The sequence below is a fragment of the Cupressus sempervirens genome, chromosome 1, assembly GCF_028749045.1.
Source record: "Cupressus sempervirens isolate cs-2001-9-10 chromosome 1, ASM2874904v1, whole genome shotgun sequence".
In the NCBI taxonomy this organism is placed as follows: domain Eukaryota; kingdom Viridiplantae; phylum Streptophyta; class Pinopsida; order Cupressales; family Cupressaceae; genus Cupressus; species Cupressus sempervirens.
The window spans coordinates 558,100,604-558,121,709 of NC_143118.1; the positions used below are offsets into that span (position 1 = coordinate 558,100,604).

General features: G+C 36.1%; 1 protein-coding gene across 1 annotated transcript in view; it reads right to left on the reverse strand.

Annotated features, from left to right (window-relative positions):
* PA200 (proteasome activating protein 200) overlaps positions 1-21,106 on the reverse strand; it is a 290,511-nt gene that overhangs the window by 249,339 nt on the left and 20,066 nt on the right. The gene's annotated exons all lie outside the window — the stretch shown is intronic.

Genomic DNA, 21,106 nt, shown 5'->3' on the forward strand with positions numbered 1-21,106 from the left:
ATTATTTCTTTGACCCACGGCATCATATCTGATTCATTGCTCTGCATATTTCATTTCACTAAATTAATAACTCCAGATGGCACTTTCAGAAACTCGATACTTTTGTTCATCATTCTTCGGTGGCTCTATCTGATGGTTCTGGTCATGATATTATTGTATGGCTTCGTATGTATGAATAGAGCCCATAGATCATCAATACTAGGGCCATATAGGATAGCAATCATCTAGGGCTTGAACTAGGGCATCGTCTCCCAAACCAGTATGCACGCATTATTGAGAGCCTCATATGCAAGCACGGATTCCTCAAATTCTCTGCTTGAATCGAGCTGGGGCTTTTGCTCGCTATGAGGCAAGTGTCTGCGCTTGTATCCTCCTGTGCTCGATCGATTCCACAACTGCCCTCCAAGACAATTGTACAACAACGAAGATATGTACAGAAGCGACAATGGGGAAATATCCCGTGTTGCAATATGAACGCCAAAAGTGTCTGCACTTGTATCCTCCTGTGCTCGATCGATTCCACAACTGCCCTCCAAGACAATTGTACAACAACGAAGATATGTACAGAGGCGACAATGGGGAAATATCCCGTGTTGCAATATGAACGCCAAAACAAGAGTGGACGTGAAAAAACATTTTTACTTCAATAATTTGGAATGCTCAGTTTTGAAAAAATGGAATTAAAACAAGTATTTGGACAATTCAACCTATTTAGATGGAAGACCGAATCCTGATTTTGGGGGGCAAATAAGGATACATATACGTTTATGAATTTTTCAATATACCCATCTGGATTCCTTCTGCAATTATTATGGATTGGATCATTGGCAATGAGTAGCAATTTCCCGGATTCTACTTTTTTCTAATTCCCATTCTCATTTGGCGAACCCAAACAATGGATTTGAGAATTTTGAGAATTCCATATTCCATATCCCAATTCTTGCTCTAATCCATGATCTAAACGGGCCCATATGGAAGTATTTAATGCATATGGACCTTCATTAAAGCAACTCGTATCAAGAATGTTGATGTGCAGATAAGTATTTATTATCCTTGAGTAATATATTTATCTACTTACTATAGTCTCTCTTATTTGTATTTCTATACGTACTATAAAAGCTATTTACCTTGATCTTTTCAATTGTCTCCAAGGATGTTCTTGAAGGAAGAGAAGAATGGTACATTACACATGCTACCATATATTGTGCAGGACTCGATATTATGACAAGTAGCTCCAAAGAAGTTTTGATCTAGGATTCATTAGTCATCTAATATTCATACTAGATAAAGTGAGGCTATTGGAGCAAGATATCTTCTATGATCAAAATTATGAATATCCTTCTATAATATGAGGGAGTTTGGCACATTCATAAGAAGTAAACTTGGAAGGCAAGAGGATGATGCATGAACGTGGAGCTTTGGAAGTGATCCACGTTAGCATGAATTTCTAAATGACCGAATTGGGGATAAATCCATAGTTAATACTTTCACTCATGTTACTATGAATCAAAGTATGCTTTTGTGTCAGAGGGAGAAAATAGAGGATATGTTTCAATTGATTTTTGAGAATCTTGATCATATTTATTCATAGCGAGTGGACTATGTCGAGATGGACTTTCTAGTGATCAAGAAATTGTAGCTATCAAAGTACTAAGATTCAAGAGATGAAGTTCCATATGTGTAAACTAACAGGCCTTTATGTGAATGCCTTAACCATAGATGGATACTTGGAATGTTATTCATTTAGAATACATTATCACTAAAGATCTGTTAACGGATTTTCTCCGAGCCTTCGCCAAAGTGAAATTTGTACATTAATGAAGACAAGCTTGAAGTAATGGATTGGAGTGTTTAGTGAGAGGGAGCTTCAGCATCAGTAATTACATGAGATGTACAATGATGAATCCTTTCTATATGACAGAAAAGTTAAAGTGAAAACCTCTGTTCCATCGTCTGGAAATATTCATGGTGGATATCATGTGAGTTACTACATGATTTTGTGGAAACATTATGGAAGGTGACGATCTTTCATTGATGTTTGTTTATGGTTAACACAACAGGTGACAATCTTACAATAGTCTAACCTATTATGATGGATGTCATATGGTTGATATCTAAGTAGATTATGATAGATTATATCTTGTAACCAATATCAATTAAGAGATATATGTCATCACATATATATCTATGAGTTGTATTTGTTGGAAGCATGAATGCTGATGATACTTCCATGGGGGAGTATTGTAGAAACATGACTAGATCATTATCATGATGATATGTTACATTGATGATTGTGTTTGTCATTGATGTCAACATAGCAGTTTTTTGTGGTATCTGACAAAAGAAAAGTGGAAAGATCAAGTTGGTACGGATAGATCGTCAACTACTTTCACTAGCGAGGTTAAAGGGAGATTATACTGTGTGTCTAATATAAGATATTAAGTCTGGAAGAAGTTATGCAAGTTTTGGTTAAGACTGTTCTGAGATAGAGTTTACAGAAGCTTGTTATGGTAAACTTGTTATATCTTTTAGCAAAGTTGTTATTCTGAGAAGCCTAAGTTAAAGATGTGTATTAGACATGTTGGAGATGACATGGCTAAGCTCGCTCATCATAATATTGCACGTATGGAAAGTTATTCAAGTTACAAGGCGAAAAATTAATGTTATCGCTAAGTGTAACGTGTTCTTAATGTGGTCCTACAATAATTAATTGAGAAGGTGTAACAACCGACTCAGGGAATTGTTTTATGGATTCGGTATGAAGGGAGGACATTTTCCTTTATCATATATGGATGGAAGTGAATGATTGTAAGAAGCACAAAGAGCGGAATGCAAAAATAAGCAGACTAGAGAGAAGGTGAAGGAAACTTCGTTGCTGGGGTTTTATTGTGTGATCCAAAGTTTGATATTTGGATCCGAGGTTCGTGATCTAGTCTACAAGATCTGACAATGATTGGTCCGGTTGACAGGACAGAGGAAAGAAGTTAAAGTACAGTACAGAAAATTATTCTGCAAGGAATAGTTGAGAGACCAGTTGTACAGTGAGTTCAGTGATCTTGCCCCAGAAACTGTTTAGACAATGGGTCTTTCTATCTTCCACAACTCCTAACAGGGATTCAAAGTCTCCTAACAGGGACTCATATGTACTAAATGTTGTAATAGACTCCTAACAGGGTCCACCCTCTAACAAGGAATATTTATATTAGTACATCATCTTGTGGGCATCATTCCCACCGAGGTTTTCCCTCTGATCAAGGGTTTCCCTAGTTAACATATATGGTGTAACTGTGTATGTGGATCTTAGTATGGTTGCTATTTACTTTGGTTGAATGATTAAGATTATTTAAGGATGATAAATGTTTTAATTATTGGATAACTAATTCACCACCGCCCCCCCACCCTCTTAGTTATCTTGGGAGACTATTGTTTCTAACAATTGGTATCAGAGCATCAAGTCCTTGAAGATAAAGTTTAACAACTTTGGGAGATCCATGGTGAACATATTCAGAAAGGATAGTCTGAAGTTTGATGGAACAAATTATGACAGCTAGAAGGAAAAGATGAAGACACATGTGTATGGGTCCAAGATATTGGATCTTGACAAAATCAGAAAAGACAATCATTGCTGAAAAAGATTTGGAAACTTGAACCAAGGAAGAGAGAAAACTTTTCATGTGTGACATGAAAGATAGAGAAGCACTATTGTCTAAACTCCCCGAAATTGAGTACAACCAGGTAAAATCACTTGATACTTCTCATAAGATTTGGAAAGCTCTAGAAAATAGTTTTGAAGGTGATGAACATTCTAAGAAATTGAGGCTACAAAGTTGGATTTGTGCATTTCAAGATGCTAAAATGATGGAAGATGATTCTATAAGAACATATGTAGGCAGGATATTAGAAATTACTGCAGGTATTAGATCTCAAGGAGGAACCAAAGAAGATGATGAGGTGATCTGGAAGATATTGAAGAGTTTAATGCCACCATTTAAGCAAGAAGTTCAAATGATATAGTTGTTCATATCTTGTACCAAAGATTTCACTAAGGAGACATTGCTTGGGAGACTTGAAGCAATTGAGAATGAGCTTAGATAGTCCGGAGAATTGACCAGAACAAAAACAGCTTTCAATGCCTTTAATATTCAACCTAGCTTGTCAAGGAGCACAAGTGCTAGAGGAAACTTTGCTAAAAGTAGCAGATCTGATGAGGACAAAAAGATAGGAGTAGCCCTTCTGATGAGGACAAAAAGATAGGAGTAGCCCTTCTAGTAAGAAGAAAAAAGGATGGTAAGAAAAAAATTTAATATTGGACTTGTAATGAGTTTGGTCATTATGCATCTAAGTGTCCTAAAACAGAGAAAAAGTATAAAGGAAAGTTCAAACCTAGAAGAGATAGAGAGTGTTCTTATGCAAATGAAGATGATTCTGATGAACATGCAGTAAGTGCTAGTGATGATGAAATAGGATTTGTAGCAATTAAAGAAAAATGTCCAAAGAAAATAGCTTTGGTATCACAGGTTGAAAAGAAATCTGATTGGATAATTGACAGTGGTTGTTCACATCATATGACTGGTGATATGAACAAATTTGTTGACTTCAAAAGTCATGATGGAGGCATTGTCAGAGTTGGAAACAATGCAGCATGCCATGTTAAAGATATTGGATCTATAACTCTTGATGGTAAAACTAACACTGAGGATGTATATTTTGTTGATGGTTTGAAGCACAATCTTTTGACTATTGGACAAGTAGTGGATAAAGGTTATCAGTTACAGTTCCCAGAGACAATACGCATAATCAAAGACAAAGATGGAAAGGTAATTGGAACAGAAACCAGATCTAGAGGTAATGTATTTCAGTTGAATCCTACTGAAATGACATGTTTGGTTGCTAAGGTAGATGACAGTTGGTTATGGCATAAGAGATTTTGTCATATAAACTTTGACAGCATTGTGAAGACTACTAGTATGTTTGCAGTTAGAGATTTGCCTAAGATTGTCAAGCCTACTAACACAATTTGCAAGGAGTGTAAACTAGCAAAGCATACCAAAACTTCTTTTCCCGGCAAGAAGTTTACTACTACAGCAAAATTGGAGATTGTACATATAGATCTTAATGGTCCTACGAAGACTAAAGGATTCTATAGTGAAAGGTACTTCATGATTTTAGTTGATGATTTTTCTAGAATGATGTGGGTTGCATTTCTTAAAAAAAAATATGAGGCATTTGATAAGTTCAAGATATTCAAGAATAGAGTTCACAATGAATCAAGCATGATCAAATAGAGGAGGAGAGTTTACTGCAAATGAGTTTAACATCTTCTGTGAAGCTGATGAAATCAAAAGACAATTATCAGCTCTGAGAACCCCTAAACAAAATGGCATTGCAAAAAGAAGAAACAAGTCAATAACAAAAGCAGCAAGAGCTATGTTAGCTGAGAATGATGTATCCAAGATGTTTTGGAGAGAAGCTGTGAATGCAACAGCCTATACTATGAACAGAGTGCAAGTCAGGAAAGACACAAACAAGACCCCTTATGAACTATGGTTTGGTCACTCACCTACAATTAAGTATTTCAGAATTTTTGGTAGCAAGTGTGATATCAAAAGGGATGATGATGTCGGTACGTTTGATGCTAAAAGTGATGAAAGTATGTTTCTTGATTATTCATTGAAAAGCAGAGCTTATAGGTGTTATAATCTGAGAACTAAGACTATCGTTGAGAGTGCAAATGTAAGAGTTGATGAGAAATTCAGGATACAAGAAAGAGTAGTTGATTACAATTCTGATGATGAGAATGTTGTTACTAAACCAAGGAATGATGAAGTATTCTTTGAAACTAACAATGATTTGCAGAATGAAGGAGAGCAAAGGCTTGAACAAAGCTCAGAACCTTCAACAGAGCTAAGAGTTGAGATAACAACTCCTACTTCCAGTACGAGTATGACAGAGAATCATCCACCCGAGCAGATCATCAGAGGCAGAGATAAAGGTGTGATGACAAGAAGTAGAATCAATGAAGAACTATGTTTGATATCTCAAGTTAAACCAAAGAATGCAGATAAAGCATGTAAAGATGACTATTGGAAGCAAGCTATGAAAGAAGAATTGGATCAGATAGTGAAGAATGAGACATGGGAATTGGTTCCCAGACCAGCAAACAAGAATGTGATAGGAACAAAATGGGTATTTAGGAACAAGATGAATGAAGAAGGTGAAGTTGTAAGGAACAAAGCAAGATTGGTATGTAAAGGTTACTAACAGCAAGAAGGAATAGACTATGATAAAACCTATGCTCCTGTGGCAAGAATAGAAGCAGTAAGGTTATTCTTAGCATATGCAGCACATAAAAAATTCAAGGTGTACCAAATGGATGTCAAGTCAACATTTCTGAATGGAGAACTTGAAGAAGAGGTATACGTTGAACAACTTGAAAGTTTTGTTACAAGATTCAAGAATTGGCAGATTAATGGATTTCTGGATGATTGATTGATTAACAGAGGAACAAATGTGTTCCTTATAAAGAATTACAAGGACGTTGTTTCTAAAAGAAACAAGGTAGACTGAAGACGAAATTAGAAACAAAAATGAAGACAAGATAGGAAACATTCCTATCTGGACTGAAGACAAAAGAGACAGGATAGGAAACATTCCTATCTAGACTGAAAGACAGACTACAGACAAGTAGTTGACCATTATAGAAAGTATTTAACTAAGGAGATAATATCTTAATAAAGATATTAAAGATGTTATCTTAATACCCTTCCTTAATGGTCAACGTATGGATGTCGGAACATTTTGTGATAATTGAGACCCTCCCTGGATCTACAGAATGCTGAAACCAAGAAGCTTTTCTAGAAGAGTGCTATGACTCAAAACAAATTGCAATTACAAAATTTTGTTTTTGTGGAAAAAATGGTAAAATCTAGAATCTCACACAACCTTGCATATTACAAACAACATGAAATGATTTTTAAAGAGAAAATCAACAAATGCCAAAAAAACAAAAACAGATTCAGAAGGCGAAAAATGCAGCTTCGCCTTGATCAGGAAGCTCGACAACTTGTGTTGTTGGCTGGGAAGCATTTTGCCTTGCTTGGGTGAAGGTCGAACAAGTCTTTGTGCCTAGAACAAGCTCATCCAAACGACGATACTCAAAGATGGTTAACATGTGCTGCTTCCAATGCTTATAATTGCAGCCATTGAATTGTAGACTGCCCTCCAACATCAGATTAGTCAAAGATGCCATTTCGAAGAATTCAAGTACAAATTTCAAGACGGAAATTCAACAGGCATGGATTTCAAGGCAAATTCCTAGCTAACCCAGAAAAATCAGAGTGACCTAGAAGAGAGCTCAAAAAACTCAGAAGGAATCTGTTGTCGTTTTCTGGGTCCATTGGCTTGAAAATCGAGGCACCCAAAAAACGGATGACAACCTAGTTGAGCTCTCGAAAAACCCACCAAAAATTTTCAATCAAAAAAAATTTTGACCCCAAAAATTAGGGTTTTGGGCAAAACCCTAGCCGTCGGATTGGAGAGTCAAATTTGCAAAAAAAACGGCTTTAGGGAGTACTAGAAGGCAGTGCATAGGGCACAAAAGGAATGATCAGCGACTTCAAACATGACCTGTAATAGAGAAAGGAGGCTATGTTTAGAACAAACACAGAATCATCACTGGAAAAGTGATGTGATTTTGAAAGCCAAGACACGAAAAAAAATGTTGGAGCGCATGTGTCAAGATTGAAGTAGCAAAAAAGACTTTAAAAGGTCAAAAACAATGCAGATGGGAGCCGCAGAGGCTCAAAGTCTTAGAACATTGACCACAGAGACACACGCAAGCAAAAAATCATATGAAAGAAGATCGATCATCGACCAGGAAAAAGGAAAACGCAGGGAGAATTGGAAATGTTGCAGAATTGGTGTTTAGAAGGACACAATCTCTAGACAAGTTTTAAACAAATTTTTGCAAGAGAAATTTTGAAAAAACAAAACTGATAATTTCAATATAATTTTTTCGAAAAATTACTCTATCTCTGATAGCATGTTACAAGATTCAAGAATTGGCAAATTAACGGATTTCCGGATGATTGATTGATTAACAGAGGAACAAATGTGTTCCTTATAAAGAATTACAAGAACGTTGTTTCTAAAAGAAACAAGGTAGATTGAAGACGAAATTAGAAACAAAAATGAAGACAAGATAGGAAACATTCCTATTTAGACTAAAAGACAGACTACAGACAAGTAGTTGACCATTATAGAAAGTATTTAACTAAGGAGATAATATCTTAATAAATCTTAATATGCAGATTGAAGAAAGCATTGTATGGCTTGAAGCAAGCACCCAGAACTTGGTATGCAAGGACGGACAAGCATTTGACAAAGCTTGGATTTAGCAAAGGTATGGCACACAAAAATCTATACTGTTGATGATGTAATATTTGGAGGAGATGATGATGAAAGGGACAAGTTTGCAGAAGAAATGAACAAGGAATTTGAAATGAGTATGATAGGAGAGATGAAATACTTCCCAGGATTACAGATTGTATAGGATAAAGAAAGAATCTTTATTTCTCAAACTAAGTGTTTGAAAGATTTACTAAATAGGTTTGGTTTGGAAACATGTAAACTACTTGGAACACCTATGGTAACTAAACACGAGTTATCTACAAAGGATGAGACAGCTACGGTTGAGCAGAAGAAGTGCAGATCTATGAGCGGAGGATTGCAATATCTAACTCACACAAGGCCGGATATAGAAAATGTAGTTGGAATTGTTGCAAGATTTCAAGCTGATCCCAGAGAAACACATTATGCAGCAGTTAAAAGGATATTTAGATATTTGAAGCGAACACTAGAGTTCGAATTGTGGTATGACAAATCTAATGATTTCACTTTATACGCTTATACTAATGTTGATTGGGCAAGTAGTATGGATGACAAAAAGAGCCCTAGTGATGGAGCCTTCATTCTTGGAGGAAGATTGATTTCTTGGTTAAGCAAGAAGCAGGACTACACCTTAGAAAGTACAGCAGAAGCAGAATATGTTGCAGCAACAAACAATTGTAATCAAGTTGTTTGGATGAAGCAGATGCTGAAGGATATAAGGATAGAATTCAATGAACCTATTGTCATACATTGTGACAACACAAGTAAAGTAAATATGTCTAAAATCCCAGTGTTGCATTCCAAGACTAAGCACATTTCTATCAAGTATCACATGTTGAGAGATAAAGTTGTAGAAAAGGAAATTAGATTGGAATATGTAAACACCAAAGAGCAGATTGTAGATATTTTCACTAAGCCTCTTCCCAAAGAGACTCTTGAGTATTTGCAATGTATGCTAGGGGTTATGCCCCTTCCTACATCAGAGTAGATGATGCAAGAGTGCTTCGATCCAGTGTAACAGAGCACTATTGTTTGTCTGGACTGAATGTTGATGCTTCATGTATGGGGGAGCATCTATGATGGACAGAATCATCTAGGACTCTTGTTAGATGTTGTTTTTGAACAGTGTCTTTGAACACTTGAGCAAGTCAGAGACAGTTGTTGTAAAGATTGATGGTTGCTGAAACCTTTGAAATTGATGTCAATAGGGGAGAAGTTACAACATGAAAAACAATTTGAGCAAAACCGATTTGAGCATAGAAAAACAATTTGATAGAGAGTACATTAAGGGAGAGATTACAGCATGATATAGAGCACATTGAGGTATATAAATGAAGAGGATTTGAAAAGAAAGGTTAACAGTGTTTTATAGTTGGTATTTTTGGAACTAGATGTTTTTCATCTATGTTGCCATCAATGCCAAAGAGGGAGATTGTTGGAGGCATGAATGTTGATGATACTTCTATGGGGGAGTATTGTAGGATTTGAAAAGAAAGGTTAACAGTGTTTTATAGTTGGTATTTTTGGAACTAGATGTTTTTCATCTATGTTGCCATCAATGCCAAAGAGGGAGATTGTTGGAGGCATGAATGTTGATGATACTTCTATGGGGGAGTATTGTAGAAACATGATTAGATCATTATCATGATGATATGTTACATTCATGACTGTTTGTCATTGATGTCAACATAGCAATTTTCTATGGTATCTAACAGAAGAATAGCGGAAAGATCAAGTTGGTACGAACAGATCATCGAGTACTTTCACTAGCAAGGTTAGAGGGAGATTATACTAAGTGTCTAATATATGCAACTAACCTTGGAAGCATAAGATATGAAATCTAGAAGAAGTTATGCAAGTTTCAGTGAAGACTGTTCTAAGATAGAGTTTACAAAAGTTTGTTCTGGTAAACTTGTTACATCTCTTAGTAGAGTTGTTATTCTGAGAAACCAAAGTTAAAGATGTATAGAAGACATGTTGGAGATGATGTCGCTAAGCTTGCTCATCATAATATTACACGTATGAAAAGTTATTCAAGTTACAAGGCGAAAGATTAATGTTATCGCTAAGTGTAACGTGTTTGTAATGTGGTCCTATAATAGTTAATTGAGAAGGTGTAACAGCCAACTCGGGGAATTGTTTTATGGATTCATATAAAGTAAGGACATTTTCCTTTATCACATATGGATGGAAGTGAATGATTGTAAGCAGCACGAAGAGCGGAATACGAAGATAAGCAGAGCAAAGCGAAGGTGAAGGAAACTTCGTTGCTGAGATTTTATTGTGTGATCTGAACTTTGATATTTGGATCCAAGGTTCATGACATGGTCTACAAGGTCTGACAGTGATTGGTTTGGTTGATAGGACAGAGGAAAGAAGTTAAAGTACAATACAAACAATTATTCTGCAAAGAATAGTTGAGAGATCAGTTGGACAGTGAGTTCAGTGGTCTTTCCCGAGAAGTTGTTTGGACAATGGGTCCTTCTATCTTCCACAACTCCTAACAGGGTTGGAATCTCCTAACAGGGATTCAAAGTCTCCTAGCAGGAACTCATATGTACTAAATGTTGTAAGACTTCTAACAAGGTCTACCCTCTAACAAGGAATATTTATATTAGTACATCATCTTGTGGGCATCATTCCCACAAAGGTTTTCCCTCTTGTCAAGGGTTTCCCTAGTTAACATATCTGGTGTAACTATGTATGTGGATCTTAGTATGGTTGTTGTTTACTTTAATTGAATGGTTAAGATTATTTAAGGATGATAAATGTTTTAATTATTGGATAACTGATTCAACCCCCCCCCCCCCCCCCCTCTTAGTTATCTTGATGGACTATTGTTTCTAACAATATTGTATATACTATAGATATATCATGAAGATTGAATATCCATGGACATGCCATAAATTTTGATGTTCCTATGGTAAGTATCATAGAGTGATATATTCGGAGGCCATTACTCCTAATATCATGAGCTAATATCATTATGGTGGATAGCTCCTAATCAAAGATATATGTGAAAATGCCATACAATCTAATAGTGCATATCTCACAGATAACTCCTAAGTTGTCGTACTGAGATATGGCATGGTGTATACTATGAGACATAGTATTAGAGACAACATGTGCAGATATTTTCTTGGTAGGCATCATGAGACTAGATGCCAGTGCATGTACCAAGAAAATATAAGTATGATGAATAACATGTGATTGATATTTCTTGTTGAATCATACTTCTAATGATATTGAAAGATACATCTAATTTGATGGATATATGTTGATATCCTTAAATACACCATTTTCGAGAAGATCATATTGAGATGATATCTCTTTGTCTTGCTTGAGGGCAAGGTGTGTTAATTCTATAACAATCCTGTTTATGATTTACCCTGTGGCTGTTTTAATATTATTCTTTTACATTAGCATTCATGAGATGCACCCGGATACAATTATATTCTTTTGATCATGTGATATCAATGCGGATATGGATAGTAGTTTATATTTGTGATTTCAATAATTATCATATATGCTTGATGACTCTTCGATGTTGTGACTTGATGTTATATGACGATATCCAAATTATATTGAGAGGATTTCGGTTACCTTGCATATGATGCAGTTTCATGTTGATACATTGAGGATGTTAAGATGATTTGTTGAGTTATAGTTGTTAATCATGTTTTGATATTGATCTGGCTTGGGGATTTATTATATGCTCAATTTTGCAATAAAATGTTATTTAAATGCACTAATTAGATGAGACTATGATTACGATGATGCTTTAAATGATGATTAAATGTGAAAGGGATGATATCAACATTCAAATATATAAGAATGATTAGGCTTTTGAAATTCCCTTTAAATAGCTTCAGTTATATTTTGAATATGCACTTCGGCTACTTTATATACATGAGCAAGTACACATAATGTGTGAATGTTTCATTGATGACAGGCATCATGCATCAACTCCATGTAGCTTCACAAGTTTGAGCATGTCCATATCCCCTATAGTGGTTAGAGGAGATAGTCATATTGGTCCTTCATATTGCCTAGCCTGTTTGTCGTCCCTAACTTAGGTGTTATCCCTTTATTGCATATGGTTTGGATACCCTCTTGCATTATTATGAAAGACCACTAAAAGTATATGTGCATAGCCAGTTATTTGCGGCTTGTCGTGGTTGAGTTATATATGTTAAATGATATTTTAACTGTTTAAATAGTAATTTTGTATTTATTTGCAAATACGGCATATATGTATTCAAATTTCAATCAGTTTGGAGTCGAATGATTTATCTATTTAGGGTTTTAGAGGTATATTTAACATTTTGTATTTAAGTAAATTTTAAGTTATTTATTTAGCTATGTGGCTTTTTTAAAAACGTCTTTATATTGGTAAAGTGATTGCATTTTATATCCTCAGCTTTTTTCCCAATTTTTGCTCTCCAAACATCTTCCTTGAAAAGAGCGATTTTTATTAACTTGGTAAATTTCTAGGGTGAAAATTTGTGGGCAATATTTCGTTTGGATTGTGCTTTGGAATCTTGACTGCTCCCGTTGTGTGTGTGTACCTTTCCATATTTGGTGATTTTATCCAATTTGATATAGGGATCTTGATAACTCGCTTGTTTCCCAATTATATTGCTTGTGTTGCAAATAGTTTGTGAGAGGGAATTATACATGTTCCCCACATGTAGATTTGGAATGGGGTTTTTACATACCGTTATGCTGCCCATTTTTCTATGTGTGGATGAAATGTGGATTTTATTGCATAAAGCTATTGTAGTGCACATGGAAGCCAATGGGTTTTTCCAAGATCACGATATTTAAAGTTCAAATTTTCTGTGTTTTCAAAGGTCTGTCAATGGATTGACCTCCTAGACTAGTTAATTGGTCAATTTGGACAATCCATGAAAAGTGGATTTTGTTTATCAAACTCTGATATTATAATGTGGAATGATAAGTTTGTATACGATGTTTTCATTGAGGATCAGTACGGAATCCTCATTTCACATCATTTTGTCCTTGCATTTGTGCATGTTTGATGTTTTGGGGCTCAATTTGATAAAAGAGAACTTGATGCTGGAATTTCATATTTTGGTGGTTGATTTCGTGTTTTGGTTTAATTGAGCCTAGGCTAGATAATAGGACCAATCACAAGAGTGGTGTGTTGTGGAGGCTGGAGCACAAAGGGGTCGTAACTCATATGCGTTGAGTAATAAGTGAAAGTAATGACATACTACTAAAATAAACCAAGATAAGTGGAATCCTCAAGTATGCCATGACCTCTATCAATGAGACTATGTGTAATTTGGGAAGGAAATTTCACACATGTATGAGAATGTGGACCAATGATGAGAGTGGTGTGCAATGGAGGTTGAGGCACAAAGGGGTCGTAACTTATTTGCATTGAGTAATAAGTGAAAACTAATGTCATACTACTAAAAATGAACCAAGATAAATGAAACCCTCAAGTATGCTATGGGCACTATCATTAAGGCTATGTGGGCGGGAAGGCAAGTTTGCACATGTATGGGGAAGTGGTGGTCATTCTTGCACAATCGTCATCCTCATCGTACGAGGGAATGCTCGATGTCAAGTGGTGGTATGATTCCTTTTAGCACGCTTGATGACATTCTCCACTCTTGTTTCCTATATACCTAGCCCTATGGCTCTGAGTAGCACCCGAAAGAGGATGTGCCTTCTATGTTGTCATTGCTTCAAGGTGGCGGCAAGTGTGGGTGCCTTGTTGTGAGCCATGGTTTAACAAGATCCTTGATGGATGATTGAGTTTTGCACATCAGTAATTTGTTGTTGTCTCTCCTTGTGGAGTACATCCTTACTTTATAAGTGGATGGGTTAAATTACGGTCATGTGCACCCTACTTTCGTGTTAGGGAATGTCTTGTGAATTGTGTATGGGTAATTTGTATTGAGGTCATGACAACCTACCCATATCTCAATGTTACATTGCTTCTTTGGTTAGACTTTATGTTGTTGTTATTGCACTTGTATGATGTGTGAGCCTAATTCCCCTTGTTTGGGTTGTGTGACTATCTCCACGAGCATAGTGGGTGGATCTACAGGATCCACGTAGTCATGTAATGTGACAAGCCATTGTTGGGGACCATCATACAAGTTCCAGTTTGGATCCAAAGGTGTGACCATTGTTTCCCTTCTTGTCCTCTAAATTTCTTTTGAAGTTTGATACTTGTACTACTTTTGTAGTCAATGTCTATTGTAATTGCAAATGGAAGCTATTGGAATATAATGAAGTAGGCCTCAATATTATGTTTTGTACTCCCCAATGGGACTTGTAGTATCTCGTACATTTCAATTGGCAAAGTTTGATGCAAATTTTCCCAAAGTTTTGGGTCGAAACTTTTAGTTTAGCATCTAAGGTTGTCCATCGATGTCTATAGCATCTTCGTCTGTGAAGTTGAATCCCCACCTAACAAGTCTAAGCCTTTTTGGTCTCTAGGGAGGTCATTCATGCAAACCAACATCTTCGTCTATAGTTTGGCATCTCTGCCCTACCTGATAGCGCAATCTAATTCTGCAAAACAAAATTTGTACCTGCAAATTGTCGTCTAGGCTTTTCGGAATCTAGGTATGAGTATTGATGTTCACAGCTGCAATTTGGCTTCTCTACATGTCCTTTGGCATCTTTGTCTAATTCAGCTTATATGCTTGGTTCAGACATGCTTTTGGTTGCCGCGTTTCTTGAGCCCATATTTATGATGTTAATGAATAGTATTTTATCATGTTGGCTAATAGTTAAATGAACAAGTGTATGATGATTATTATACAAACATTTTGGGTAGGTGTCTAAAAAGAACCTTAGTTGGTTGTATTGTGTCCAAGGATGACCTAGTCAGCTCTATGAGTAGTTGTTTGGCTTGACAAGCTTTCTATAAAAAATAAATCGGATTTAATCTAAACTTTTGTTGCAATTTGAGGAGCATTGGATTCCATATCGGATTTCTTAGTTGGGTGCCTTGGAACCCTTGGAAGTATGTTAAGTGTTTGGGAACCCTTGGAAGTATGTTAAGACTTCTGCCAGTGCTTGGTCGTGAAGTGACCAATTGGTTTATCTTCTTGTTGAGTCCAATGCTCCTATTAATAAGGCATGTTGGAGTTAACTGTCAAAAAAAAAAAATTGCATGTTCTACCCTATGTTCCAAGGGTTCCTTGGTGGGGCATTACAGCTAACTTACATTAAACACCATCCTTAAACCTTCTTACACCTGCTTCCACCATTCTCTATATTGTTTTACGTCTCTTCCATCATAAATCTTGGTTTTCAAGTGAAAGTGAGAATGTCTAGCTGCTCATTAATCATACAACTTTGAAGCTAACTCAATCACATTAATCAAACTAAATAACATGATTTTCATTCTGATAGTTAGTGTTCTTAAGGAAAGGATGCTACATAAATCTTTTCTTTTCATATTTAATGAAATTTTGATTCCGCACTTCGACGTACAAAAATAAACTTTTGCAAAAATTATTTGAGCATCTAGAAGATTTACTAGTAAGAGAATTGAAATTGGAATATTGGTGAAATATACCGATTTTTACACTATTTTTGTTATGGTAAATTGATGTTGTTGTAGTTGTATTAAACAAAGGAGATAAAAGCTTCTTATATAGATTTACAAAGACGAGGTTTCTAGAACTAAATACAAAAATAGAAAGTACCTAATAAATTGAAGACTAAATAAGATGACCACTAAAGAAACATTATAATATTCTAATACCCTCCTTTAATGGTCATTGTCTAACTGTTGTCTTTTGGTCACAAATTCTTCAAAACATTTTGCTGCTGTCGAGACCCTCCTAGGATCTGCAAAATATTAATGACCAAGAAGCCAAAAACCGTCCAAAAAATAACAGAGAAGGGTTTCCCCTTCCTTAGAATGCTTTGCAACAAGAGACAAGAGCCTACCACTTACTCTACCATCAAGATAAGTCTGCCACTAACCCTCCTAGAATCAACAAAATATCCAACCTTATGTTGGATAACAGAGCTGCTATTCCTTGGAAACAGAGACAAACACTGAGAACTACCACAATTTTGAGGAAAAATCAACAAACCCTCCAAACTTTGCAGATAAGCATGATGCCCCAAAATAGATTACAAAAAAGGCGTGATTTTTAAGGAGAAAAATTTTTTAAAATGAACAAGATTTTTGAGGTGAAAAATCGATCAAGACTCAACATGATTTTTGATATGAAAATCAATCAAAAGTAGACAATACAAAGCTTCATTTTTTAGGAAAAACAGTAAAACCCACCAAATTATTTGAGGAAAAAGCTATAAACCCACAAAGGAATCCCACGCAGCTTTGCGTATTATAGAATTAGAAAGTTTTTAGGGAAAAATTATGAAAACCCATCAAAAATTGTTTTTAAGGGAAAAATTTATGAAAACCCACCATAATTTTTAAGGAAGGCAAAACATGAGACTTCACATGTTAAACCAGCACATGCAAGTACACGCAACCCTCAAACTGCAACCAAGAAATTGAGGGATCAAAATCCTTAACTAGGCTTGAGATTTCTAGCAAAAAACCTTGAAGACGAGCCCAAAAAGTTTTATAAAATATCTCTTAACAATTTTTATTTCTATGAATCGAAAAACAAATTTTTGAAAATAATTCCAAATCAAAAGAGTCTCGAATTTTCCTTAAAAAAATCCACCAAAATTTATGAGATCCCATCGACCTACTCTGATACCATGCTATGGTAAATTGATGTTGTTGTGGTTGCATTAAACAAAGACAATGGAGATGAAAGCTCCTTATATAGATTTACAAAAACATCATCCTAAAAGAAAAAATCGTGAAATAAAGACGTAAATAAAACCTACCAAATAAACTAAATACTAAGATGACCATAAAAGAAACATTATAATATTCTAATAATTTTCACCCCAAAAAGTTGAAAAGGACATTCTATCATTGTTAGTGTTCAAGAATAGTTATGAGGATTTGGTAATGAAATTCATCTCTCATTAGTAATTTAAAGTAAGACCAAACACACCACCTCTCCCTCACTACCCAAGTTAATATCTTCAAATAAAACAATCAAAGTTTCCTATGAACAAGCATAAGCACGTTAGTGGTAGTATTCAGAGAATAAGATGCTTATAGAAATGTGCTACACTATTAGCCTATCAACTGTATTGGGATATGTGTAGCCAAATTGGGGCTAGCATAACCCTTAATTAAGTCTTCAATTGCTTGAAGACCTCTCATATTCACTTTACTTATCAGGATCAAGCGATTGAGATTGTCTTGTCATACACTTACCTTGGGGTTAAGTTCTCTGGCCCCCTATTCAATATGAGGCCCGCTTGCCTACCCAAGGTTGCCAAGGGGATGGGCTCCCTCGCCCTTTTTGAGAGACAGTGCTTCCGACATCACTTTCAAGACATTGAATCCAAGCTTTCTCTTTTGGACTCTCTGGTCAAACCAACAGTTCTTTACAGCTCGATGGTTTGGGGACCGTCATTTCTTGACTCAAACTAGGCTTCAATCGAGCGGGTCCAAACCCTTCTCCTCCAACAGATCATCAAATGTCACCGGTATACCTTGCATAGTATTATTTTGGCTGAGTTCAAGGCACACCCTTTCAAGCTTAGTGTCATCTTCAACTTGATCTGGTTTCTCCTCCGTCTCAAGGGCTTTGCTGACACCGCAGATGGCCGCCACAAATACTCCTACCTTGCCTACTAGTCCTCCATTGATATTGCCAGCACTGATTCCAGACCCAGAGCTCGTGGTTGGTATGCTCAGGTCACAACCTTACTTAGCTCAATTTGGATAGATATTGATTGTCTCCCTCCTTATCATTTTTCATTGGATGCTCCTGCTCATCTGCTCCCTTCACAAGGTGAGCTGAATGGTCATGTCAAACTCGACATATACAAACAGTACACCACCACGACCTGGATTAACCCAAACGGGGACCTGCATCCGCAGATGGCCTCTTACTTGGAGATCCATGAGGGGACTATTGTGCGCCCTTTCTACTTGAGTTGGCGTTGGAGCCACGCCCTCCATATCTCTCGGGGGTCCTTCAGAGTTGGCTCACATAGACTGCGTTGTCAGACGGATCACCACTTGGCCAGAGACAATTGGATCTGTCGCCTTTGCACTTTATCTGAGATAGAGACAAAGATCCATTTCATCTTTAAAATAACCATCTACTATGAGATCAGAGGCAAGTTTCCCTGCCTATTCACAGACTGCAAATCTCTGTCGGCTTTCTCCAGCTACCCTGACCAACGATGTTTAGCTCTTTACCTCTGGGAGACTTCAGAGCTCCGTGACCACACTTTACAGCTCATGTTTCCTCAGAGCCAGGCTTCAGATCAGCTCATCACCGCCTGCTTCCCACCCTTGTCACCCTCTAGGGGCATGAAGCAGCCGCTGAACAAACCCGCATCAAGACACACCAGATTTGTTAGACCACGTCATGGACTCATCAAGCAAAGATATTCTACTCCTCGTGCTACTCGGGTTCGGGCTCAGGCCCCTAGTCTTCCAGGGTCTTATCCTTCAGTGATGGATTTCTTTGTATCGAGAAAGGATATCTAATCCTTCTCTAGTTTGGTCATTCTTGTTTCCTCTCTTTGTTTTGTTGCTCGTTCTTTCGTGGACGTTTGGTGTTCCTACTGGGTTGATTCTCTTCTCTGTTGTATCTTCTAGTCCCTTAGACCCTTTTGTTGGTCTTTTGTCGAACATTAATATCATTATCTTATCGTATCTTATAGAATACTTCAATAGTCTAATATGAAGTTAAGTCAGCTTGGATCACATCCGAGACATAAATATGGTATGTATAGGAGCTAGCGGTAAATGTTAGCTTATGATTGTCATGTTATGTGTGGTGCTCTTATTAGAGACTTTTAAAGCTTTTCCCCCTTGAATTGAATTATTAAGTATTTGCAACAAAATGCAATTTTTTCCATTAAAAGTGGTATTAGAGCATCATCTTAACATCCAAAGGTAAGAAAAAGTGCTTTTTTTCAATTCAGGATGTCAAATTGTGAAGCAAACATCTCTCCTAGTTTGTCATTTTTTAATGATTTTAACATGTCAATCAAGAACATGTTGAAACTCCTACAGTTAGTATTTGCAAGAGTTATTCCAAAATTAGGGTTGCACCAAATACACTAGAGGCTGAGAAATAGCAAAAAAATCTGAATTATGACAAACTTATCAAAGACATTGAAATACTAAAACAAAACTGAAGAAGTTATTGCAATATTAGGTTTACCACAAAATTTTGTCCCAATGTTGCAAATTGATGAATTTCTTGGAGATATTTCTTGATAAGTGGGATCCAAGCCCTAGTAAGTTATAATAGGAATTTCATATCATTTGGAATCCTTTTGTATATTATTGCAAAACTATTTTGTAGCACCATGGCAGGGCTTCAACAAGAGGATAGGAAAGAAATTCCACCATGTCTAGAAAATCTCCACACAAAGATGATCTAATAATTGAATAGAAGGGCTCAATTAGTGTGGTAACTCTTAAGGATGATATTTCAGCATTAAGGGAAGAAATAAAGGGTCTTCTAAGGGACATAATGCTTTTGGGATTAGCTCAAATCTAAAGATGAATAATAACAAAAACCATTTTATGGTTGAAAACTTCACCCAAGGAAATTCAACAATTTGATGACAATGATCCAACCAATTAGCTCAACCAATTGTAGTTATTTAATTTGCGCCATGTTTTTATGTCAACAAAAGGTTGAAAGGACATCCTTAAACTTGGAACCAAGCCAATTCATTTGGTATCGTTAGCTACGTGAAGAGAAGAAAAAGAAGATGGCTTGTAACATGATCTATTTTCCAAGAAATCCACAAGATATTATAGCAATAATCTTATAGATAGCTAATCCAATCAAATTTAGATAGCTAATTCAACCAAATTACAAAAATAAAAGAAAACAAGTATACTGAACAACTATATAACAATTCTAAACATTAATTTGGAGCATATTACAAAGGACAGTTTGAAAGAAGTATTTCTAGGTGGTTTCAAACACCACATCAAGTATGACGCATGCACGTTCAATCCAAATTTCGTATAGAAAGCAATGGTTAAGGCCAGACAAATTGAGGGAGAATACTTAGCTAACAAATAGGAGATATTCCCTAGAAACAAAGATAAGAGGACCATGCATCATCCTTCAACCTACAAAATTAACACCTCAACGAATTGCACTGAAGGCCAAAAGAATATGTATTAACTAAGATAGAACATATAATTAATGACATAAATGTACAAAGAAAAGTTGTTCTCCATTAAGGGTGTATGATGAAGAAGAAATAAGCATGGTTCTATAACACTTCAAAGATGTTCAACCATCTCTTGTCATGCACAGTCAAGTATTAGTACCCCATAAACTCTTAAAATACTACATTTCCTTAACAATAGAAGGTAAGACTATCCTATTGACTCAAGAACTGCTTGTAATTTCATCAACGTGAAATTGGTAACAAAGTTGAACTATTCCATTTATCCAACCCCACACTTTCAAATTATGATTGCAAATGAAGGTATAATTAGTTGTTGAAGGTAATTCCATAGTGTTAAACTCATCATGGGAGACTTTGTACTTGATTGTCCTATGTTTTCTATCCCCATGGCTAAAAAAACCATTGTTTTAGAAGTCTAATAGCTCTATACCTTAGGGAGATT